We start from the raw sequence: 19,198 nt of genomic DNA, 5'->3' as shown, positions 1-19,198 counted from the left end.
TGCAGTTGGATGACAATGTCATGCACCTGGGGCTGGATTTTGTCCAGCTCTGAAGACGGGTTGGAAAGCTGGGAGGAACACTGCCGTGATCGTTTGGGGAGTCCAGGTGGGATTCTATGGCAACCAGGCAGCTAGCGAGTTGCCATTGAGGATCCTTTCTCTTTATGGGACAGCAGCCTACCCCCAAACACTGCCAGCCAATCAGGGGGCCAGTAGCTGTTTGCTCTCAGCAGCGCCACTGGGAGCAGTGGCCGCTGCAGGAACTGCGACCAACCCAGAGAAATAGCATTGCTGCCCTTCATGTAACAAAGTAAATCACCAGAGCTGGTCAGGCAGCCCCTAATGAGAGGGGCGGGTTTGAACTTGATGAGGGAAAAGTGCAATATTACCCTGAGGGTGGGCATTGGCACCAGGGGGCATCTGTGTCTCACAATTGATTTGGAGCCCTCTTCCCCCACCTCTGAGCCTGCTGGAAGGCCACCAAGGTTTACTGAGCAGTCTTCCCAAATGGTGCAGAGCCCATCCAACCACTGGCAAAATGCCAGCAACAGGGGGAAGAGGTCCTTAATTGGCCTCTTAAATGGCAACATTGGGCTATGGACAGGCCGGTCATTCTTTACCTTTCCCATCATTGGAAGAAGGTGCCAAACAAATCTCCCCTTCCCCAATTTTTCACACCCCAACCTGCCTCCTCTCCCCTCTGCTTCAAACCACATAAATTCAATCCTTGTTTAACAACCTTCAGATCATACTGAAGTGCTCAGTATTATTTATGTTCGGGAGATCATCAGATCGTGTTATTGAGGTTTTTTTTAAAGTTTATTTATTTATTAGTGTCACGAGTAGGCTTACATTAACACTGCAATGAAGTTACTGTGAAGTTCCCCTAGGCACCTGTTTGGCTACACTTAGAGGTTTTAGCATGGCTCATGCTTCTAACCAGCACATCTTTTGGACTGTGGGAGGAAACCACAGTACCCAGAGGAAACCCACGCAGACACGGGGGGAACGTGCAGATTCCACACAGACAGTGAGCCAAGCTGGGAATTGATCCCAGGTCCCTGGTGCTGTGAGGCAACAGTGCTAACCACTGTGCCACCATGCTGCCCTGTTTGGGTAGCTTCTTTTACTTTTCAATTCAGTTCCTGTACTTTGAGGGTGCTTATCTTCTGTAGGTGTGACTCATTCTGGAGCGTTTTTATTTCAGTTTGCCTGAGTACGAAAGCTGATTTTTTTTTTCTTTTTACTGTTTTAAAGTTTATTGTATATCAGTGACCAGATCTGAAAAGCCACAGAATTATTTCAAACAGGAAGGAGCAAAGCAACATGTCTGGACGTTTCATACTTAAAGTGAATTGAGAATGCATTTCCACTGCAGCTGAACTGAGAACAATCGCTGTTGAGGATAACTAGTACACTACTTGGCCTGAATGCATATTTGAATCATAGAATCGCTATACTGCAGACAAAGGCCATTTGGCCCATCGAGCCAGCAACAGCAACAATCCCATTCAGGCCCCATCCCCATAACCTCTCATATTTACTCTGCTAATCCCCTGATACTAACAGGCAGCTCAGCATGGCCACTCAACCTAACGCACACATCTTTAGACTGTGGGAGGAAACCAGAGCATCCAGGGACAATGCTTGAAGACACAGGGAGAAGATGCAGACTCCACACAGCCGTTGATCCAAGGCCAGAATTGAACTGGCGCTGTGAGGCAGCAATGCTAACTATTGTGCCTCCGTGTCGCCCTAGAACACTTAATCGTTAGTGAGCATTTTAAAATGTTTTGGATTACACTCCATGTGGTTTTGGGTTGACCTAGACACACTCTTTTGCTCTCTTTTTTACAATCCCTCACTCTTTCTCTTTTGCTCCCTTTCACTCTTTTGCTCACTCTCTCTTTTTCTCCCTCTCACTGTACAAATTTGGAATCAAGATTGAAGCTGGGCTTTGACTGAATTTTTACTGCAAATTTGGATAAAATTACCTCTCAAATCAAGTTTTCACACTGTTCTAGCCCACACCCTATGGATCAACTTACACCCTTCTAAAGTGGCCCAGCAAACCACTCAGTTATCGAAACAAATGCTGCCAATGCAGCAAAAAAAAATACAGCCTGACCAGCAGTGCCCACACCTTGAGAACACATTTTCAAAAATATTGTTTTTGGGCTTGTTTTCCCTGGTTGCATGGTGGCACAATGGTTAGCAATGCTGCCTCACAGCGCCAGTGATCCGGGTTCAATTCCTGACTTGGGTCACTGTCTGTGCGGAGTCTGCACATTTCTCCCAGTGTCTGCCTGGGTTTCCTCCAGGTGCTCCAGTATACACACAGACACAGACACACTAGGCGGATTGGCCATGCTAAATTGGCCCTTAGTGTCCCAAGACGTGTAGGTTAGATGGATGATCGATTGGTAAATGTGTGGGGTTATGGGTATAAGGCAGGGGAGAGAGGGCCTGGTTAAAATGCTCTGTCAGAAAGTTGGTGCAGACTCAATAGACCAAATGGCTTCACTCTGCACTGTAGAGAGTCTATCAATCTTTTGAGATATCTATGACGTTGAAACAGAAAAAAAATGATGAAAAGGTTTCTAATCTCTTGCTAGATTGGCACCTGGAATATTTTGATTATAACCGTTTATTAATCTAAGATCATGATCCAAATTGTCATTGAAAACTTAGAATCGTAGAATCCTACGGTAGACCTTTTGGCCCATCAAGCCTGACCATAATCCCAGACAGCCCCAGTCCCCATAAACCCATGCGTTTTACCCTCACTCATATCCCTAACACTAAGGGGCAATTTACCCTGGCCAATCCACCTAACCCGCACATCTTCGGACTGTAGAAGGAAACTGTAGCACCCGAAGGAAACCCATGAGGGCACAGGGAGAATGTGTAAACTCCACACAGACGGTGGCCCAAGCTGGGAATTGAACCTGGGTCTGTGGCACTTTGAGGCAGCAATGCTAACCACTGTGCCACCATGCCGCTTAATCGAAGATTTTTGTTTACTGCGAATGAGGGAGTCCCTAGGAAACTTCTATTTAGCAGCCTTTCATTGGTGGTGGATAATCATGTAAGTGTTCACATAGTCTGGGCTAGTAATGTGCACACAGATGCATTTATGCAGGAGGCAGACAAATAACTTGGAATATGCTGAAGAGATTGTTTTTTCTTTTATAAGTACGGGATGTTGCGAATCCCTGAAGCAAAAATTGGGCAATCAGTTTGTCCTTTTCATGTAATCGCACAAGAGTTTCTCTTTTTCTTCTGTGTGTGTGACTTATTTTGATTCGTAGGTGGCCTTTCACGAGAGGAGGCCCTTTAATCCTGTGGCACCTTTGACTTTCACCTTGGTGCTCGCCATTCAGGCAGGTTTAGTCATGTAGCACAGGATTAACGCAGCCCTTGAACAGCAGAGACATGGTGGGACTTCTCTTCAGATGCACAAAAGGGCCAAATAAAAGTTGGGCTGGGGGAGGGTGGTGGGGTAGAGGAAGATTAAAAGGAGCAGTTTGTACTTGCGTGAATTACTCCCCATATTGCTTTTGTGTCTGTGTCTCAACCTACAGAAAGGCCTCGGTCATGTTGCACTGACCTCAGCAGGTAATGCATTGTTAAACAGCAAGGCAGAGTGGAAAGTACTGGTTTCAGCACTTTTGGAACTGAAAATTATCTTGAATCTCGGGAAGAATTTGGCCACACTACACAGAAAATTCAGCCAACCATCCTGGGCAGTTTTCTTCAGAACTACCTGCGTAGCAGAGGCACAGAAAAACAAAACTACTTAAAGGGACGGCGTTCCACAGATGAGTTGGAGCATCGTGTCCCGGAATTACCTTTTTTCCTCAGCTTATTTCGCCTTTTGGTCCAAAGATGTGGAAGCCTTGGAGGCAGGGGTTTGCCCGTTTCACTCCCTTGCTCTCATGTGCCAAGATTTAAATGTCGCTTGCCCACAAATTCCATTGAGTTATGCCCATGCCTGGGTTTGTGATCTGACTTCCCAACATATGCTGTGGGTTTGGGTGCTTATGGGGTTTATTTTGAAATCATTAAAGGAACCTTGTATGAATTGGAGAAATATTTGCAGATTAGTTGGAAAAATAGATTTTGAACCATGTAGGGCTCAGTATGACAATACTAAGAAGCAAACTTTTAATTGGAAAGTGGTATTTAGTTTCACCTTCTATTGCAATTTGGTATAATTGACTCACATAGAAACATAAATAATAGGTCCAGGAATAGACCATTCAGCTCTTCGAGCCTGCAGCACCATTCGATGTGATCATGGTTGATCATGCACTTTCACTATCTCACTCCCGCTTCCTGTCCAAATCCCTTGATCCCTTTAGCCACAAGGGCCACGTCCAGCTACCTTTTGAACATACCTAACAAACTGGCCCCAACAGCTTTCTGTGGTTGAGAATTCACAACTCTGAGTGAAGATGTTCTTCCAAATCTCAGCCCTGAATGGCTTACTCCTTATCCTTAGACTGTGACCCTCCCTCCCCAGTTCTGCACCTCCCCAGCATAGGAAACATTCTTCCCACATCTAGCCTGTCCGGTCCCATCAAGATTTTAGACGTTTCTATGAGATCCCCTCTCGTTGTTCTAAATTCCAGTGAGCAACCCCAGTCGATCCAGTCTCTCTTCATATGTCAATCTTGCCATTGCAGAAATTAATCTGGTGAACGTTCTGGCTCTTTCAATAAACAAACTTCCGTAACTCATTGTTAATTTATTTCCCCTTTGTCAGAGAGAGTAAACAGAAGGAGAACGCACCGTTTAGGCCTATAATCTCTGGAATTAGAAGAATAAGGGGAGATCAAATTGAGATATGCAAGATGATAAAAGGTATGAATAGATATGGAGCGGATACTTCCTCTTCTGGAACATTCTAGGATGAGAGGTCATAGTTTTAGGATAAGAGGTAGTAAATTTAAAACAATTGAGGAAAAACTACTTCTCCCAAAGGGTTTGTGAATCTGTGGAATTTGCTACCCCAAAGTGTGGTGGATGCTGGGACAGTGAGTAAATTTAAGGAGGAGTTGGACAGATTTTTAATTGGTAATGGGTTGAAAGGTTATGGGGAGAAAGCAGGAAAATGGGGATGAGGGACACATCAGCCATGATCAAATGGCAGAGCAGACTCAATGGGCTGAATGGCCTAATTCTGCCCTTATATGTTATGAATTTATGAAAATTTTGATTGGTCAAACGGTTTTGTAACTGAACATGTATCAAGGTTATGAGTTGTGGCCAAGTATCAGTCATCCCCTGGTCCATTTACCAAGCTCTTCCAAATGAAAAAGCAAACCTTGAAATGCCGTTGGCAAATATTTTTTAAAAAAAGAACACAGTGTTTCAAAACACTATTTTTGGCAAGTACCTGAGGTTGTATGAAATGGCATGTTGATCTGAGAGTCTTGAATTAAACTCACCTGTTGCTCAAAATAGGGAACCTCTTTATAAACGTAATTACATGTTACTCAGTGCTGGGGGAGATGATAGTGCAGTGGTAACTCCACTGAGCTAGTACTCCAGGGACCCAGGGTAATGCTCTGAGGACCCGGATTCAAATCGTGCCATGGCAGACGATGACATTTGAATGCAATAAAAATCTGAAATTGGAAGTTTAACAATGACCATGAAAATATTGTTGATTGCCATTAAAAACCCATCTGCTTCACTAATTTCCTTCAGGGATGGAAATCTGCCATCCTTAACTGGTCTGGCCTACATGTGACTCCAGATCCACAGCAAAAGCTTTTAAGTTTATTTATTAGTGTCACAAATAGGCTTACATTCCCATTGCAATGAAGTTACTGTGAAAATCCCGTAGCGCCAAAATCCGACACCTGTTCGGGTATACTGATGGAGAATTTAGCACGCATCAACGAGCTTGTCTTTTGGATACAGAGGGAACCCATGCAGACATGGGGAGAATGTGCAGATTCCTTACGGACAGTGACCCAACCAGGAATTAAACCTGGGTCCCTGGCACTGAGAGGCAGCAGTGCTAACCACTGTGCTACTGTCCTCTAAAACAACCTAGCAAGCCACTCAGTTCAAGGCCAATTAAGGATGGGCAATAAATGCTTGCCCAGCCAACGACATCCACATCCTCAGAATGAATGAAAAAAAGACTCTGGATTAATTTTCTAGTTTACAATAGGTGAAGTTCTTCATCAAAATCTGTTACTTAGCAACATGAATGTCAGCCAGCCATTCAACTTCCTGGCATTTCTTTTTAGTTTGTAATGAATGAATCAATGTTTTGTAAACTTTGCTCATTGCCGTCTTCCCCAGAAACCAAGCAGTGGATATAGGGTCACCTAGATGACCCATGACCTGCGCAGGATATGAGCCTGCGTCTGGCATATCAAGTGCGTTGCTTATTATTCAGTCCAATGTCCTCACTGAATATAGTTTAATCCATTGCATCCCATTTAAGTTTCTCAAAACTCAAAAACTTTCCATCCTCCGGCAGTTTTCCAAAGCCTCGTCAGAGAATTCCTATTACTGCGACGGCAGTGTGTGCTTTTGCATCATATGGCTTCCATTTGATTGTTGGGAAGTTCTCCTGGACCGTCTTTCCCTGTGGGAACAGTAAACTCCATCTGTTTCTGTCTGCACCCGACCCCCCCCACCCCCCAACCCTCCACCCCCTCTCCCCTCCTAAGCTAATGTCCCCTCAGCTTTTGGTGTGGTCTTTCTTGATAAGTTGCAGATTAGATCCAGAGAGTTTTCGGTGTGCAGTTTGTTTTTACAGCTTAGTAGTTTCCAACTCATTTTGCAGGTGTGCCATAGCTTGAGCATTTCAAAGCCGTCAGGGCGATCGACTCCTTACTTGCACGTGTAGCTATTGAAAAATAAACTGCGTGGTTGTTGTTCCAGCACCGAGTTTGAGGTTATCATACTGTCAGCTTTCTTGAGAGCCAGCCTGCAAGGTCTCCGCAGCGGGGAAATGCTCTGACATTCTCAGTTTTTGGCCGGTTACGGTTTGCACTCGTTAGTTTCTCAAGGCACTTCCATTTTCCTGTTAGGACAAATTAAATGGCTGCCATTTAATAGAAACGTTTTTGGATCCACCCTCCGTTTTTATGTAAGAACACATGTACAGTAATAAGTGCAAGTTTTGCAAGCAGAAGAAAAAGTGCCTGTTTTTTTTGTTTTGGAAGCTGCTGTAATGATTTGGTTACGAGAGTTGGATCTGACAGCTCTCAGTGTTGGATTGATATGCTCCTTGCCAAAGTATTCTGTCACATGTGCTTGTCGAAAGTTAGATTTGTATGTTTCTTTTCAAAGAACAACACCCATTTTCAGCAAGTTGCAATTCCTGCAGCGGTGACTTTGGGCTTTTACCCCGCCACTAAAATCCTGGAGGATCAGTTCAAATGTCAGAGCATTGTGGTGGCAGAGTGGGTGGTATCATAAACTCAGAACCTGTAGAACTCCTTTTCTAGATGTGTTATTGTGTGCGGCAGGCAGGATATTCATGCCAAATAGCCAGCAAACTCTCAGCATGCTGGACCTGGGCTCATATCCTGCATAGGTTAAAGGCCGCACAGTGGAACTATGTGACCTCATGCCAGCCATCCTCTACACACTGCTTAATAAAATACATTTTTCTAATGTTTATTTCAGTGCTGGATGAAGCATATGAAAAGCATTAAAGCCTAACTAGAGGAATATGTGATAAACGATATTCTCAATAAACGTATTTTCTGCGTTTCATAACCTCAAACTGATATGTTTGTTTGCCTGAAGGTTTGTTCACTACATATTAATTCATGGATTGCTTAATGGTGAAAATTATGAGCCAGAAATGTCTGATTGATTTGTCCCTCTTGAAGCCTCTATGCCATCAGGACTTTTTTTGGCTTGCAAACGCAGTTTATATAAACTGATATAGTTTTGGTTTACCTTTCGAAAGCCAAAAATCTGGTTTGCAAACTATAATTCAAGGGTTACTTCGTTGCTGTACGCGAAAATTGCCAACTGGGTAAGATCCAGGATGGCAGGAGTTGGATCAAACTCAGCCTGAGTGTTGAGCTGGAGCTGTATCGGGGAGGGGGGGTGGGGGGGGGCGGCGCTCTGGGTGCTGCAGTGGATGGGAACTCTGAAATTTGTGTCCCTTCCTATCTAATGGTTTATAAATTTCCTCTCCCAAGTGGTAAGTGTGCTAAGTGAGATTAGATCTGGAAGTTTCAATTTGGTTGTTAGTAGGCATCAGTCCACAGCGCAAAATAAAAATAATGCTTATAATTTCGTGCCAACTAGAGGAGGCTTCGCTTGGATTTTGATGGTGGATTATTTTGGAAATGGTCGAATGGTTAAGTTCAGAGTCATCATCATAGAAATCATAGAAACCCTATAGTACAGAAATAGGCCATTTGACCCATCGAGTCTGCACCGACCACAATCCCAAACAGGGCCCTACATATTTTACCCACTAATCCCTCTAACCTATACATCTCAGGACACTAAGGGCAATTTTTTAGCATGGCCAATCAACCTAATCCGCATATCTTTGGACTGCGGGAGGAAACTGGAGCACCCGGAGGAAACCCACACAGACACGAGGAGGATGTGCAAACTCCACACAGAAGTTTGAGTCATAGAGATATGCAGCACAGAAACATACCCTTCAGCCCAACTCATCCATGTAGAACAGGTTTCCTAAACTGAACTAGTCCCATTTGCCTGCGTTTGGCCCATGTCCCTCTAAATCTTTCCCATCCACGTACCCGTCCAAATGTCTTCTAAATGTTGTAATTGTAGCCGCCTCTGGCAGCTCATTCCATATATGCATCACTCTGTGGAAAAGTTGCTCCTTGGGTCCCTTTTAAGTCTTTCTCCTCTCACGTTAAACTTAAGCCCTTTAGTTTTGGACTCTCCTACATTGGGGAAAATACCTCGTCTATTCACCTTATCTATGCCCCTCATGATTTTGTAAACCTCAATGAGGTCACCCCTCATTCTCCTACACTTCAGGGGGAAGAAATCCCAGCCTATTCAGCCTCTCCTTATAATTCAAACCTGCTTGTAAATTATGGTTTAGCCACATTGTCAGAGTATTAAAGAGGAAGTTAGTACATTAATCCAGATAGTCTCCCTGCATTCAGTGTCTCCAACCACTCTCTTTTGAACCCAAATATATTTCTCCATGTCCAACAGCTAGGGAACTGTCATCAGAAACAGGGGTTAAAGAGAGAATGCGATCTAGTGTTTGGTGGAAAATAACTCATAATGCTTTGTGATCTCTTCATCTTCAGTTAATAGATGAACAATCATATATGATTCAGCCTACGAAGCAATGGTTACATTTAGTGTCTTAGCAGGGAGGTTAGCTGGGGTGTTCAGGAATGATTTAAACTAATAGGGAGGGGGGGTGGGGAGGTGGCTGGGAGAGAGACGGGTGAAAGGAAAATTATAAGGGAGAAGGTGGTTCCGAGGGACATTTGTGGGTTGAACTGTGTCTGTTTCAATGCTAGGAGTGTGGCAGGGAAAACGGATGAGCTTAGGGCCTTGATGTTTGTGAGGCAGTTGGATGTGGTGGCTGTAACGGAGACGTGGTTACGGGAAGGGCAGGACTGGCAGCTGAATGTTCCTGGGTACAGGTGTTTTAGGTGTGACAGAGGAGGGTTGAAGAGAGGTGGAGGGGTGGCACTGTTAGTCAAGGAAAACATCACAATAGTGCAGAGGGAGGGCGATATGGAAGAGATAGGGATTGAGTCGCTGTGGGTGGAGTTGAGGAATAAAAAGGGAGAGATCACACTGCTAGGGGTGTACTATAGGCCACCCAACAGCCCAAAGTCAGTGGAGGAGGGAATTTGCAGGGGCATTTTGGACAGGTGCAGAAAGAATAGAGTGGTTGTAGTGGGTGATTTTAATTTTCCCGGAGTGAATTGGAGGGGGCCTAGAGCTGGGGGTACAGAGGGAGAGGAGTTTGTGAAATGTGTTATGGAAGGGTCGCTAGAACAGTATGTAACTTGCCCGACTAGGGGAGGGGCTATACTGGATTTAGTGTTGGGAAACGAGCCAGGGCAGGTGGGTGAGGTAGAGGTAGGCGAACATGTGGCGAACAGTGACCACAAGTCCGTCTACTTTAGGATAAAAATGGAAAGGGACGAGTGCCGTCCAAGCGGGAGTGTGCTGAACTGGGGAAAGGCGAGCTATGGCAGGATTAGGAGGGAGCTGCAGCAAACTGACTGGGAGGGACTGTTAGCTGGCAAGTCCACGGTTGGCAAGTGGGAGGCTTTTAGGGACAAAATGAAATGGTTGCAGGGGAGGTTTGTTCCGGTTAAGCGAAAGGATGGGAAAGGTAGGATTAGAGAGCCGTGGATTACGGGGGATATTGAAGACTTGGTTAGGAAGAAGAGGGAGGCGTATGATAGGTCAAAACAAATGGGTACGGAGTGTGCGCTGGAGGAATATAAAGAGAGTAGGAGGGAGCTAAAAAGGGGAATTAGAAGGGCGAAGAGAGGGCATGAGATGGCTTTGGCCGGTAGGATTAAGGATAATCCTAAGGCATTTTATTCCTATATTAGAGGCAAGAGAGTAGTTAGAGGGAAAATTGGTCCTCTTAGGGACAAGAGTGGAGAGTTGTGTATTGAGTCGGAGGGAATGGGGGAGCTCCTGAATGAATACTTTGCGTCGGTATTCACGAAGGAGAGGGGTTCGGAATCGTGCGGTCTCTTGGAGGGAGCGGAGGTTCAGTTGCAGGATATAGTTATTACGAGAGAGGAAGTGCTAGGGCTTTTAGGTAGCGTAAGGACGGATAAAGCTCCGGGGCCTGATGGTATTTATCCCAGGCTGCTTAGGGAGGCGAAAGATGAAATTGCTGGGCCTCTGGCGCACATCTTTGTCTCTTCTTTGGACACAGGTGAGGTCCCAGAAGACTGGAGGGTAGCAAATGTGGTCCCGTTGTTCAAAAAAGGTAGTAGGGATAACCCTGGGAATTATAGGCCAGTGAGTTTGACGTCGGTGGTAGGGAAGTTAATGGAAAAAATACTTAGGGGTAGGATGTATGAGCATTTGGAGCGTTGCGATCTGATTAGGGATACGCAACATGGCTTTGTTAGAGGGAGGTCTTGCCTTACGAATCTGGTGGAATTCTTTGAGGAGGTGACAAGAACGGTTGACGATGGGAGAGCCGTTGATGTCATCTACATGGATTTCAGTAAGGCGTTTGACAAAGTCCCTCACGGTAGGCTGGTAGAAAAGGTTAAGGCGCATGGGATACGAGGCCAGGCAGTTAGGTGGATTGAAAACTGGTTGGGAAATAGGAGACAGAGGGTAGTTGTGGAGGGTACCTTGTCGGGCTGGAGGCCAGTGACCAGTGGTGTGCCGCAGGGCTCGGTACTGGGACCTCTCCTCTTTGTAGTCTACATAAATGACTTAGAAGAGGGAGTAGGTGGTGTGATCAGCAAGTTTGCTGATGACACCAAGATGGCAGGGTTGGTGGGTACAGAACTGGATTGTCAGGTGATACAACAGGATATAGATAGGTTGGTGCAGTGGGCAGATAGGTGGCAGATGGCATTTAATCCTGACAAATGCGAGGTGATGCATTTTGGAAGGAATAATGCAGAGAGGAGTTATGTGATAAAAGGTAGGCCGATTAGGAGTATAGATGTACAGAGAGACCTGGGAGTGCAGGTCCACAAATCCATGAAGGTTGTGTCACAAGTGGAGAACGTTGTTAGGAAGGCTTATGGGATGTTAGCCTTTATAGGAAGGGGCTTAGAGTATAAAAGCTGCCGTCTAATGCTTCAGTTATACAGAACGTTGGTTAGACCGCATTTGGAGTACTGCGTCCAGTTCTGGTCACCTTATTACCGGAAGGACGTGGAGTCTCTGGAAAGGGTGCAGAGGAGGTTTACCAGGATGTTGCCTGGCATGGGGGGACTGGGTTACGAGGAGAGACTGAAGAGACTGGGGCTATTCTCCTTGGAAAGAAGGAGATTGAGAGGGGCCATGATAGAGGTATATAAGATACTGAAGGGAATAGATAGAGTTAATAGTGAGAGACTGCTCCCTAGACTGGGTACGAACACAAGAGGTCATCAATTAAGGGTGAGGGGGGGGAGGTATAATTTGGAGGTAAGAGGAAGGTTCTTTACACAGAGAGTTGTGGGGGTCTGGAATGCGCTACCGAGTAGGGTGGTGGAGGCAGGCACGATGGACTCGTTTAAGATGCAGTTAGATAGGCATATGAGTGAAACGGGAATGGAGGGATATGGTAGGGGCTATTAAATAGGGTAAACCTCGGGAGACACCGGAAGGGCAGGCTGTATAACTAATATGTTTTGTCTTTATTCCACAGGTGGAGGTCCACCTCGTGTCAAGCGAGGGGCATGCACACGGCGGGTTGTGCGTGGGCTGCTCTTGGAAGTCCAGGAGTGGCCTAGTACTTCATGTCGGTGTGTGTGCTTGATCCTGGACCGATAGACGGGCTCCACAACAGCTCAGTGACTAGCACTGCTAGCTGTGCAGATACATGGATTTGGGCCTGTGTCTGTGGGAGTTTGCGCATTCTCCCTGTGGTTGCGTGGGTTTCCTCCGGGCGCTCCGGTTTCCTCCCACACCCCAAAGATGTGCTCTTAGGCTAATTGGTTTCCACCAAATTGACACTATTTCTTCCCTGAATCTGACTGAGTAGGGTCCCATTCGTAGACATGCAGGGTAGGATAGGTGTAGGGCGATGCGGCGGCGCGGGCTCGTTGGGCCGAAGGGCCTGTTTCCCGTGCTGGGTTGTTCTTTGTTCTTTGTTCTTTTTTTATGCCAGGTAGAAATGTATAATCTTTGACTTTCTTACTTATTTTATACTGACTGTATAGAGTTTGCACCCGGTTTGCTCCGGTTTCCTGCCGCAGTCTGAAAGATGTGCGGCTTAGGTAGATTGGCCCTTAGTGCCCCAAGATTTGGGGGATTGGTGGCATTAAAACGTAGGGTTATGGGGATAGTGTCTGGGTAAGATGCTGTATTAGAGTTGGTGCAGACTTGACGGGCCGAATGGCCTGCTTCTGCACTGTAAGATTCTGTGAAAAAAGTAGCAATATTCCTAATTGCTGATGCTTTCTACATTTTAACATGGACGTATCAAGGCGATTTGATTTAAACTGTGTTCAGAGTGGAGTCCGCAACAGTGCAGGAATATTAAACTTATACTTTTAAATTGCCTGCGAGGTTGTCCAGCCAGTTAATTAACAAATGTTTATTTTACATAGAGGAGAATGATGGAGTTGGACTCGAGAAACTCGCTCCACAGAACTGCCAGTGCCTCCAATCCAAGTGACCAGCAAAATTAAGCGGTTGACATATTTACCCATAGAAAATGCTGCCAAAATAGCAGAACCAAAATTTATGAGATCTAGAAGTAAAATGGGCAGGGTGTATGTGATTGGAACAACATTTTTTAATGATATTTCAAAGTGTGTGCACAGAAACAAATTGAATGTAATTGTTAAAATAAGTAGGTTTGGTTATCTTGAAACTCATTGTTTTATTGTTCTGTCACAGAGGTGTGGTAAACATGTAATTCATAGATTCTCCAAATTAATTATTTTAATTCTCCTGTTAATTCTCGTACATAATTCTCCTGTTTAAATGTTTCTTTTGTTTAGTCTGATAATTCTTCATTGAAGAAACCAATATTGACTACAAGACCCATAAGATTGTGTAATATTAGAGATAACAGCATTCTTCCAGTGTTGGCAGAAGTAACACTGGGGATCAAAGGGATGAAAAATGGCTGGAACATCAAAGCTGTTCGAATGGAGATTTGGTTCTCTCAAAGAAATGGATCTTGAATCTCCTACCACAGCAATGTTTTACAAACATCTTAAATATTGCATTCACAGTCTTGCAACAGAGGTTCAAACAGTAAGAGTCACAATCCTTTAAGTTTAATTTTGAGTGGCAGTGATGCTTAAAAATTAGACTTTGAGCCCGATTTTTACCATCAAGTTGCGCCCATTTTTAGGCTTGAAAACTTGGTAAAGTCGGGCGTGAGGTGAGTAGTGTGATCTGCGCCCACCTCAGCACTGGTTCTCCCTTTATCAAGGCCCAAAAATTGCTGCAGTTTGGACCGTGTTTGCATGCATTTAAATGGACTTAATGGCTGCACGCCCAACTTTACCGGCATTTCCCCCTTTATCACCATGTTCGCCCAGCCACAATTGGCCCAAAACACACATGTTCCTCAAAAGTCCAATCCCAGCGCTCTGTCTGTGAAGGTTAGTGAGGAGGGAAGTGTCGAGTGTCCAATGGCTCTCTGCTTGAGATCGGTGGGGAGGGGGTGAATGGGGGGGTTCTGCTGCCAACTCTGCCTGTGATCAATGGCGGGGGAGGGGGAATCTGCTGCCGCTGTGCCTGAGATCGTGGAGGGGGGGTGGTTGGTGGTGGTGGAGGCGGGGTGGGGGGGGTGGCGGCGGTTGTTGGAGGGGGGAGGGGTTGGTGGTGGAGGGGCCCACGATCAGTCTGGGTGGCAGCGGTGTTGGGGGGGATAACGGAATCAGTAATGTTGTAGGATGGGTCAATGTCTGTGGAGGCCAGGGGCAAGCATTATCTGGCTCAGGAGCAATGTGGCGGGGAGCAGCATTCTATCATTTTTTTTTCTGCGCGTGTGCTCTTGGAGACACCGATCAGAGTTGCAGGGTTTCGGCCGCATTAAGCCCCACCCACAGGCCTGTGCAGCATAATTCGGAATCGTTGACATTTTTGCAGGCAGAATGCGTCTGAGTATAGGGGCGCCTCAGAACAGGTCTAAATATCGGATCTGAAACACTGCCAGTTTCAACTCTGCCCAGCGCTTAGAATCAAAAATGGTAAAATAGTGCCGTACAAGTTTATTTATTTATTAGTACCCGGAGGAAACCCACACAGACACGGGGAGAACATGCAAATTCCACCTAGACGGTGACCCGAGGCTGGAATTGAATCTGAGTCCCTGGTGCTGTGAGGCCAGCAATGCTAACTGCTGTGCCCCCCCGTGTACTGCTGTAAATTCTTATTGTTAACCTATTGCTGCATGCTGGAGCTAAGACAGTGAACATGTGATTTGGAAAATCAGAATGATTCTAATGCATGATGCAGCTACACATGGGTACACGGGGCTAAGCTGAAAACGTGGTACTGATTCATAGATTGTACTCCTTTTTCCTCTCCGGCCCCACCCCACCCTACCCCTTGACACGGAGGCACAAGTTGTACTAAGCCTTTGTTAGGTTGCAACATAACTTGACATGTTACTGAGCTGAGCAGCACAAACTTAATGGCCACTGGCCACTCTGGAACCACATACAAGTAAGAGTCAACACTCTGAGCAGAGGAGGGGAGAAACCAGGGGAGCTGTTTACTCTATCACCATATTTTTCTAATAGCTATTACCTTGTTTTATAAGAAAATTAGTATTTCTGGTTGCGTGCTCTGTAAATTAGAACTGGAATATAAGTTTTGCCCATTAAGTACAGGAGATGCTTGTGCAATTTCATTTATCACTGTTAACATCTATATACATAATTTTGGAAGGGTTATGGGACGCAAAACTTAGATAAACATCTTTCTTTTGACTGACAATACATTTATTATGTCAGTTCCATTCAAAATCAATAAAAGACAGATGGCAGACTCTACAGTCATATTTGCCAAATAGGTTCCATAACAATTAAATCTTGCAGAAAAGTCCGCACTTGGCTTAGTTGTCAATACAACCATTAAATGTGGTACTAAGCTACCTAGATCCAGAAATGTTGAGCTCTCGTCTCTACTAGTTTGACAGAAAGGTCACCACGAAAGGTCAGTTTCTCTTGGTTAGAGAGGGGATGCATCACTGAGGGCTGCTGTTCATGATCACGATTTAGCAATAGTCTGTGCTGAGAGATGTGTATGTTTGTGCACGGCTGCTGGGTGAGTTCAGAATGAAACTCAGCTGTGATGGTCCTCAAGGTCATACTGATTCTCCCTCATATGTGAAGACAGTCCCCTCGGGTGAGGTGCCCGAGGTCTGCCAGCACTTGTGCAAGAACCTTCCAACATGAGTCAACTTCAGCACCACAAGGGAGAAAATTGGAAAGCAGCAGTTTTGCAGACTTGCATGAGGTCTGAACTAATTTTATGAATAATATTCCATTTGTTTTCAAGTTTAGGGGTCTCGCCCAGGTAGGCCAAGCAAAAGCAATGTTTTTTTAAAATGTTTTCTATATCTGTTCATTCCAGAAATGTGACTGACACGCAATTTTATTTTATCTTTTGCATAGTCATTCCACGTACTACCACCCACTACCTGATGATCAAAAGACTGCTCCTCCCTCACCTCAATGTTGGAGCTTTAAGCTGTCAGATGTGACACTGTCAACTACATCCGCTTAGCATTGAAGGCTGAAACTCTATCTGCACTCCGACAAATCCAAACAGGACACCATGACAACGTCAAAAACCAGCGCACCATTTCAACACCTCTTCATTTTGACCTCCATCTGCGCAGTTTCACAAAACTTTGAGCATAATTTGGCATTGGACACCATTTCCAATAGAGTTCTGAAAATTAGCTGCAAGAAAACAAGGTTGCTGAGACTATGAGAGAAACTGCCAGATGGACTAAAGATGTGAGATGGGGATAAATCTCAGTGAGGGACCTTCTTAATGGATTTCCACAGTTCAAAGTTTTACAATTGTTTCATGTAATTCTTCCAATGCTTAAAAATTCTGTATGTGTCATTTAGTTGTGTCTGAAATATTTTGTGTTGAAATAAATGGGCAATATTTACCAGCATGATGAGGGCATTGGATTGTAAATTCTTTCTGGTTGTGGAATCCCCCATTTACACCTTTTGAGATTGTTTCTTTGTCATTTTAATCTAGTGAATATGGGTTCACAGATAGAAGGAATCATAGAATCATACCATTTCAACACCTCTTCATTTTAACCTCCACCTGCGCAGTTTCACAAAATGTTGAGCATAATTTGGCATTGGACACCATTTCCAATAGAGTTCTGAAAATTAGCTGCAAAAAACAAGGTTGCTGAGAATATGAGGAAAAACTGTCAGATGGACTACAGATGCAGATTAATCTCAGTGAAAGACTGCAGAAGGAGACCATTCAGTCCATCGAGTCTGCATCATTTCACAATCCCACCCAGGCCCTATCCCCACAAACCCATGTATTTACTCCAGCTAGTCCCCCTGACACTAAGGGGCAATTTGGTATTGCCAATCCACCTAACCTGCACATCTTTGGACTGTGGGAGGAAACCCCACAGAGCAGACACAGAATGTGCAGACTCTGCACAGACAGTGACCCAAGCTCGGAATCGAGCCCAGGTCCCTGGCTCTGAGGTAGCAGCGTTATACACTGTGCCACAGTGCTGCCAACGGGTTCACTGATTTTTTAAAAAAAATGATGTCCTATGAAATAGAACTAACTAGCTTTTGGCAGGGTGGCGCAGTGGTTAGCACTGCTGCCTCACAATGCCAGGGACCTTGGGTTTGATTCTTGGCTTGGGTGACCGTGTGGAGTTTGCACGTTCTCCTCATGTCAACATGGGTTTCCTCCGGGTGCTCCAGTTTCCTCACACTGTCTGAAAGACGTGCTGGTTAAATGCATTGACCTGAAGAGACGCTGGAATGTGGCGACTAGGGGAATTTCACAGTAACTTCATTGCAGTGTTAATGTCAGCCCAATTGTGACTAACAAATAAATAAACTTAATATGAAATAAGTGTTCATGTATATCTGAATTATGCTCAACATTGTTTCTTGTAACTTTGCCTGTCATACATATAATTCACTATTAGCTTACTCTAACCACTGTATTAAATTACCATCTACTTGAAATTTTTGGGTTCCCCAGTTTAGACAATTTTTGAAACGATCTATAATAAAGAGCTTTTCGTTGCGTTCGAAGGCTACTTTCTTTGTACTAATGTCTGTGTTTGCACTATTTTTGAAGCATGTTGTCTTGAAGCGTTTTTGTACAGAATGACTTGGTGAGGTGCAATGAAGTTGTTTTGTCAAAGACTCATTCAAGTAGGTGAGTTCATTTAAATAGAAATCTAGATTGAGGATAGACCTGTCAATTATTTGTTCTGTGCATTACACCAAAGCTATTCTATAAAGGAACATTAATATTGGACAATATCTCAGGTTGTGACAACATCAGAGGAAGGAATCTTCTTCCAACAATGATCTGGCATCATACAATGACATGCTACCAATAGATTGTATTTAAAATAGGCTTCGGGTGAATTTGTATCGATAAGAATAGATAAAGATTTAATAGTTTTTCAGTTCGTACGTCGTTCCATTTTAGTGATGCCCGGACATAATCAACTAAATTTTGTTTTTGTTTATATATCCAAATTGAGCCTAATTCAGAGTCTCAACAAGTTGAGACATTCCCGATCAAAGCTGACAAGACAGGGCTCTCACCTTCTGCCTTGAGCTTGATTGATCTACATGATCGAAGCTGATTGGAGTAGGCATAGCTCCTCCTCCAAGGCATGATCTCATTTGCATCTTAGCCAAAAGGCCGAGACGCCACTTTTAAAAATTGCTTCAAGTGAAGCTAAAATAGAACCTAATGACTTCCATCAAGCACAGCATGTCGATATTACAGTTGACCTTAGCCAAAAGGCCGAGAAGCAATATACGATATAAAAAAAAATTTCAGTCACTGAAGAGAGCTAACTTTTTGATAAAGAGGCAGTTAACAATCACCATAGCAACATTTAGCTGCACGTATGTGTTTTGCTCAACTGCAGGAGCAATCTGTTTGATCTTTTATTTAAACTGTGTGCCAATAAAACAATTCTGTATGTTTTTCATTTTTATTTCCTATTTATGATTTATTTTAACAACATAAAATAAATCCAAAACTTTGCGTAATGAGAAAACATATTAAGCAAGTTCTGTTCGCTGGCTTCCTCTTGCATGTTATGTGTCTTATCTTTAGTCAGAATTGAGACTTGCTTAATTGTGCTACACCTAATGTTCCCAACACACCATGCTTGTAGGTTGAACCCCCTGCCTGTCAGGAGGGATCCATCTTATTCCATGTGGAAGGAATCACGTGGAATCTGATGATTTTGTTGCAAAGAACATGGAAATAAAAAGAGGGTTTTTCATGTTGCTGTGCACCCAACCTTCTGCCATGAGAGCTAATTACAGCAGGCACAAAG

The 19,198-nt window shown here is 44.4% G+C and overlaps 1 long non-coding RNA gene across 1 annotated transcript in view; it reads left to right on the top strand.

Annotated features, from left to right (window-relative positions):
• Positions 1-18,815, top strand: part of LOC145356664 (uncharacterized) — a 245,085-nt gene extending 226,270 nt beyond the window's left edge. The window contains exon 3 of the long non-coding RNA XR_013889182.1: positions 16,278-18,815. This is a non-coding gene — a long non-coding RNA (uncharacterized LOC145356664). The remainder of the gene's footprint in view (positions 1-16,277) is intronic.
• Positions 18,816-19,198: the final 383 nt, after the last annotated feature.

This window comes from Carcharhinus amblyrhynchos, chromosome 21, assembly GCF_965287045.1.
Source record: "Carcharhinus amblyrhynchos chromosome 21, sCarAmb.v2.hapA, whole genome shotgun sequence".
Classification (NCBI taxonomy): Eukaryota; Metazoa; Chordata; class Chondrichthyes; order Carcharhiniformes; family Carcharhinidae; genus Carcharhinus; species Carcharhinus amblyrhynchos.
This window is presented reverse-complemented; position numbering and strand designations above follow the sequence as displayed.